General features: G+C 51.1%; 1 pseudogene; it reads left to right on the top strand.

The window, feature by feature from the left end:
• The first annotated feature begins 5,441 nt into the window (after positions 1–5,441).
• On the top strand, positions 5,442–5,611 carry LOC148542564 (U2 spliceosomal RNA; annotated as a pseudogene).
• The last annotated feature ends 782 nt before the right edge of the window (positions 5,612–6,393 follow it).

Below are 6,393 nucleotides of genomic sequence, written 5' to 3'. Positions count from 1 at the left end.
TGCTCTGCCCTCTGCGAAGCCGTCTCCCGACCTCCGACCAGCGGCGACCAGACCCTGCGACCGCGACAAGGAAGGACTTCGACTGGCATTGGGTTAGACTTGTTTGCTCTGCCCTCTGCGAAAGCGACTTCCGACCTCCGCAGACCCTTCTCCAGCCCAACTTCGACCCCGGGCAAGAAGCAGGAGAGATGGCCTCAGCTGCCCCAACCCCGGTGCCAGCCCCAGCCTCCGCTCCAGCCACCTCCACCAGGAAGAAGACGGGAAAGAAGGGACCGAAGCCGGCCGAAGCTCTGCCCGACCAGGTCCCATCCACCTCCACCGCCCCTCCAGCAACAGCCCCCGGGAAGCCCAGCCAGACCCAGCCCAAGGGTACCCCAGCCTTGGAGCCCTGGATGAGGCAGACCGTCGTGATGAAGCTGAAGGAGGTGGAAGGAAAGATGCCGGACATGACGACGGAGACCTTCGGCAAGAAGATGGTCCTTGAGCAGGGGTTCTCGACTGCTGAAACCCTCAGCATACAGAACTATCTCAAGGGGATATTTTACGTGACCTTTGCCTCCATCGCCATTTGCAAGAGGTATTGGGAAGCAGTGAAAGCGGCGAGGCCTGAATCCCCTTTCTCTCGCTTTGTGGGCAATTGCCCTATTCAAAGAGAGGAGAGGAGGGTGACGGTTTCAATGCGGAACCCACACACGCCTGGCAAGGACATCGCCACCTTCCTGGGCCGTTTCTGCACGGTGATCAAGGAGCCCTCCAAGATCCTGGACAGGAATGGCTTCTGGACAGGCAAGTGGGCTGTCATCGTCAAGCTTCTAAAAGACAACTGGAGCCCCGATGGAGTTGTGCACCTGCCACAGTTCTTCTCCCTGGGCGCATCTGCTGGATTTCTCACTTATCCGGACCAGCCGCGGATCTGCAAGACCTGCGGTGGGAAGGATCACATTGGGAGAGACTGCAAGGTGGCAGCCTGCAAGAAGTGCAAGGTGGCGGGACACGACACCAAGGATTGCCCCACCCAGAAGACATGCAACCTCTGTGGGGAGGTGAACCATGTCTACAGAGACTGCCCCAATAGGGCAAAATCCTACATGGCAGCAGTGACTGGACAAGGCCAGCAGAGGCGCCAGGAGGGTAAGAAACCTTCCACCCCCACCCCACCGGTCCTACCCTTCCTACCCCACCCCCTCCCACCCATCCTACCCCACGCCCTCCTCCCACTGTGACAGCAACTCCCACCCCCACTGCTGGCACAACCCCTCCCCCCTCTCGCTCCCTTCTCCATCCCACTGTCTCTTCCACCCCCCCTGTCTCTCTCCTCTCCGAGGAAGAGTTTCCCCCTCTTGTATCCTCTGCAGGCACTCAACAGTCGAGCAGGAAGCGAAAGGAGTTTGACAGCCCAGCTGCTGACCCCGACCCTTCCAAGAAGTTGGCGGTAGAACAGGTCGAGAACCCTCTTCCACTAGAGGACGAGATGGAGGCGATGGTGGAAAGCCTCGTGGAGGAGGTAGTACCTGACCTGAATGCTGACAACTTAATCGAACAGCTGATCCAGAGCTGTATGCAGCCGCCCCAACAGGGCGACCCAGCAACCGTTCAAGAGGAAGCGCCGCCCGACAAGAGTGGTAGCTAAATGTATTTTCCGTGTTCTAACCTTTTTTCTCCCAACTAATGGTGTCTTTTTCCCTTTTTACCATTAATGTGAGGAGTATTAAGGATAAGTTTAGAAGACAGTCTGTGTTTGCATTTTTGGATACTCAGAAATGTGATGTTTACATGTTGCAGGAATGCTCTATTCCTTTTTCCAGGTCTTATAGACATCTGGGCCGGCAGTGGTCTCACGGTCCGTCCTATTGGTCTGGTGGGGGTGAGTGTAAGTCTGCAGGGGTCGCCATTCTTATTAGGGGGAGCCTCTTCACACTAGATTCTGTTCAGGAGCTCGTCTGCGGCAGACTGCTTATCGTAGACGGCTCCTGGGCAGGTGAGCCTATTGGGCTAATCTGTGTGTATGCACCCCCTGGTAAGAATGAGCGTTTGGAGCTTTTCCAGACCCTGCGGCTGCAGCTCGCAACCACTAGGGCAGTAGTGATGGCCGGAGATTTCAATTGCCCCATGGAGGAGGATGGACGCAGCACCTGCAACACTGCTAAGCTTGATTTGACATCTAAACTGCTCATAGAAATGGTAACCGAAGCTTCTCTGCGGGATGCTGTGGGCTCCATGGGGGCTGGCTCCGTGAATTACACGTGGAGCCGCCCCGATGGCTCGGTGCATTCCCGCATTGACTTTGTGTTTACCTCTAGAGCAGTGAAGCAGAATAGGCATGCTATGGTTCCCTGCTTCTTCTCTGACCACAGAGCCATTCTCTTCCAAGGAGACCTGGGCAATGGTTTTCCTCCTGGCCCAGGCTCCTGGAAGTTGAACTGTGCTCTGCTGGAAAGGGAGGAGGTGCTGGCCGAGCTGAAGGATGCCTACATCACATGGAAGAATGATAAATGTTATTTTGAATGCATGAGTGATTGGTGGTAATATGTTAAGGCTAACATTCGCAGTTTCTTTCAGGTCAAAGGAAGACAACAGGCGTGCGACCGAAAGAGGAACTTCAAGGGACTGCAGAGACAACTGCAGTCCCTGCAGGACCTCCAACGGTGCGGCTGGGACGTGAGAGATGATCTGGAGGAGACCAAAAAGAGCCTGAAAGGGCACTTTGAGGAGGAATCCAGACGCATCGTCTTCCGTTCCAAGGTGGAGAACCTGGAGAAGGGTGAGAAATGTAACTCTTTCTTTTTCAGGAAACTCCACTCTGGCCACACGCCCCTGACTGAGCTGCGAGATGACACCGGTATTCCCAGGCAGGGGAAGGAGGGCGTCATGAAGGTCATCACGGACTACTATGGCGACCTCTACTCCCCAAAGACGACGGACAGTGCTGTGGCTGATGAGTTCCTGTCAGGTATCACTAACACTATTGATCCTGCAGGTAAAGCAGCCATGGATGCTCCCTTGGTGTTGGAGGAGTTGCACTCTGCCGCTAAATCCTTTAGGCAGGGCAGGACCCCGGGCAGTGATGGTCTCCCAGCAGAGCTCTATGTAGCGCTGTGGGACCTCATTGGCCCAGACCTGCTCGAGCTGTACAAGGAGATGGTGGTGGAGGGCAAAATGCCTCCTTCACTGAGGGAGGGACTGATCACGATCTTGTATAAGCGTAAGGGGGAGAGATGTGAGCTGAAAAATTGGAGGCCCATCTCTCTCCTGAACGTGGACTACAAGATCCTGGCCAAGGTACTTGCCATCAGGCTGAAGGCTGTCATCGGACAGATCATTCACCCGGACCAGACCTGCGGCATTCCTGGCCGCAGGATTGCAGATAGCCTTGCCCTCCTCAGAGACACGGTCCATTACATCAAGGACCGGAACGTGCATGCGGCTCTGGTCAGCCTTGACCAGGAGAAGGCCTTTGACCGTGTCTCACATGAGTTGATGGGTAGGGTCCTGCAGAGGTTTGGGCTTGGTGAAATGTTTTGCACGTATGTTAACCTGATGTACCTTGATATTCACAGCTCGGTGTTGGTGAACGGCTGGAAGACTGACCCCTTTCCTATTCTATCTGGGGTCAGACAAGGCTGCCCTCTTTCACCTCTTCTTTTTGTTTGTGTTATAGAGCTCCTGGCTGTATGCATCAGACGGAAACCAGAGATCAGAGGGGTCATCGCACCGGGTCCAGACCGTAGAGAGGCCAAGTGTTCGCTGTACATGGACGACGTCACTGTCTTCTGCGCTGACCAGAGTTCGGTGACAGCACTCGTCCAGACCTGCGAGAGCTTCGGCCGAGCTTCAGGGGCAAAAGTCAACTGCGGGAAGTCAGAGGCTATGCTGTTCGGGCAGTGGCACCTGTCATCCTCCGATCCATTCCCCTTTGCTGTCAAGCCGGACGTCATCAAAATTCTGGGAGTCTGGCTTGGTGGTGAAGGTGCGGCCCTGAAGTGCTGGGACGAAAGACTTGCCACTGTAAGGCAAAAAATTGGACTGTGGAGCCTCAGAGACCTTACCATCGAAGGAAAAGCACTTGTACTGCGCAACGAGATCCTTCCCGTTCTGCAGTACACAGCGCAGGCCTGGCCACCTCTGGTCACGGTCTGCAGGGCCATCACAAGGGCAGTGTTTCACTTCATTTGGGGCTCCAAGATGGACAGAGTAAAGCGGACAGTTATGTACAAGGAGCCCCTCAAAGGTGGGAAGGGAATACCAGATATCCCCACCATGCTGCGAGCCTTCTTTGTTTGCAACTGTATCCGCAGGACTTTGTGTGAGACTGATAATGACTCTGCAGGAAACTCCATGTCTCGCTTCTTCCTCCTACCCCTTTGGAGGGCCCTAGGCTGGGCTAAGTGGGACAGCTCCATCCCTTACAACTGGAACACTCCCTGGTTCTACCTGGATGTGTCCAAGTGTGTGAGGGAGCACCAACTGGAGGGAGTTCAACCTGACTTGTGGAAACCTAAGACTATCCACAAGCTCATCAGAGCCAAAGACGTTATGGAGCCTATTCCAGGGCTCCCTTCAGCAACTGCCAAGCAAGTATGGGAAAATGTGGCCTCCAAAAGGCTCACAAACAGACACAAGGACATGTCATTGATGGCCATCCAAGGAGGTCTGCCGCTAAGGTCATTCATGCACTCCCGTAACCTGTGCAGGTACAGACATTGCCTCTGGTGCATCTCATATGAGGAAACATCTATGCACCTGCTTTGGGACTGTACTTATGCACAGTTGTTGTTAGATGCCCTGGAACAAGAACTCAGAGACTGTGTGCCAAGGAGCAACCTTCCGTACCACTCGGTACTTTATGGACTGTTTCCTGGCACCCACACTTATTGGGCAATCCAGGAGCCGTGGCGCCTTATGAACTGTGTTAAGGACACTGTGTGGCTTGCCAGAAACCACCTCATTCTCAGGAGGGAGAGGATGTTCATCCAGGACTGTCGCAGGCTAATCCACAGCCTGCTAAGAGACTATTCCATCATGGACAGCCCTGAGGAAGAAGAGGACTAAATCCCCCCTTCTTCTGCCCCTCTCCCCATGTGTGACTGTCCAACAAGGACTGGGACAGTGTCCCAGACTGATGTTTTGTTAATATATTTTTCCATTTATTCACCCTTCCCATATATGTGTCTGTCTTTCAATAAAAACTTCAGATCTGTGATTCCCCCTCCGCTACCCTCTACACCCATAGACCTTGTTGATTGTTGTTTTTGTTTAAGTACTGAATGAATAGTGCAAAGCATTATGTATAGTATAGGATGTCTTGTGCTATATGTTTTGCAATGCATTATATTGTATGTTTGATTATGTTTGATAGTGTATTGAGTTTAAGCTGTGCTGCGACACAGTACACTTGTATGTATGGTTTATGTATGTTTTTTGCTATCTTTATGTTAATAAAGAATGCTTTTTTCAATCAAAAATCTGTTCTTATCAGTTTAATATCTGATACGCCCCCTATCTAAGGGCCATATATTAAATGGATTTTTAGAACAGGGAGATGGAGAGCTTGCTCTGTCCACTCCATGCATTGACCTGGTATTGCATTACTTCCAGGACCGATGCACCTTTCCTAAACTGTTATCCAAAAATAGAAAAGAACTATTTAACTGTTTCGTTTGACTTTGTTTCATTTTTACAGATGCAACAAACTACTCTTTTGCCTGTGTCTGCACGTCATGCAATCAAATGACAATACCACCACCTGCTGCGCCTCCTGCACTCACCTGCTTGCACTTTGTCACTTATTAACACTTCATTAGGTTTATGTACGTAACTACTGATAATTAACAAGATCTGTTTATTTGGTGTCGTCTCGTCTGGTGCCTTATTGTGTCTACATTTGTTTTTCTCCATTTAGGCCTATGTCTGGGGTTGAACACAAATTATACATCATTGGAGTTGCAGAGTAATTTGGAAATCAATTGCATAAAGAACGTATTGCATAATAAACATATGCTACAGTTTGAGTTCTGATTCTCCAACCCACCCAGCTGATGCCACATTTACATTTGGAATTTTTTTCCACCCCTCCTTTACCAACCACACGGATAGATTGAACTTTTGCAGTCGTGAATTACCCATCTTTTCATTTGGACAACTTGGATATTTTGCAAACTTTGTCCCCACATAGAAATTTGGGAGACTATGTTCATGCTCAATCATTTGAAATTTGCGGGCATTTGTTCCAGCAATTTTTTTTCAATAAATGGTTTTGTTACGGGTTTAAATGTGTCTCTTTCGGCATCGTGCGACCATCAAGAAACATTTTTTGGTCCCTAACTGCAAGGACAATCAATGGTAGAAAGCATCTCGTGGTCTGTGTCTCCCTCCAATGGACCTCAACAAGGAAGT

Source organism: Taudactylus pleione, unplaced genomic scaffold (genome assembly GCF_031769625.1).
Source record: "Taudactylus pleione unplaced genomic scaffold, aTauple2 ptg000012l, whole genome shotgun sequence".
NCBI lineage: Eukaryota > Metazoa > Chordata > Amphibia > Anura > Myobatrachidae > Taudactylus > Taudactylus pleione.
The sequence above is the reverse complement of the archived record's forward strand: the minus strand, read 5'-3'. Positions and strand labels throughout refer to the sequence as shown.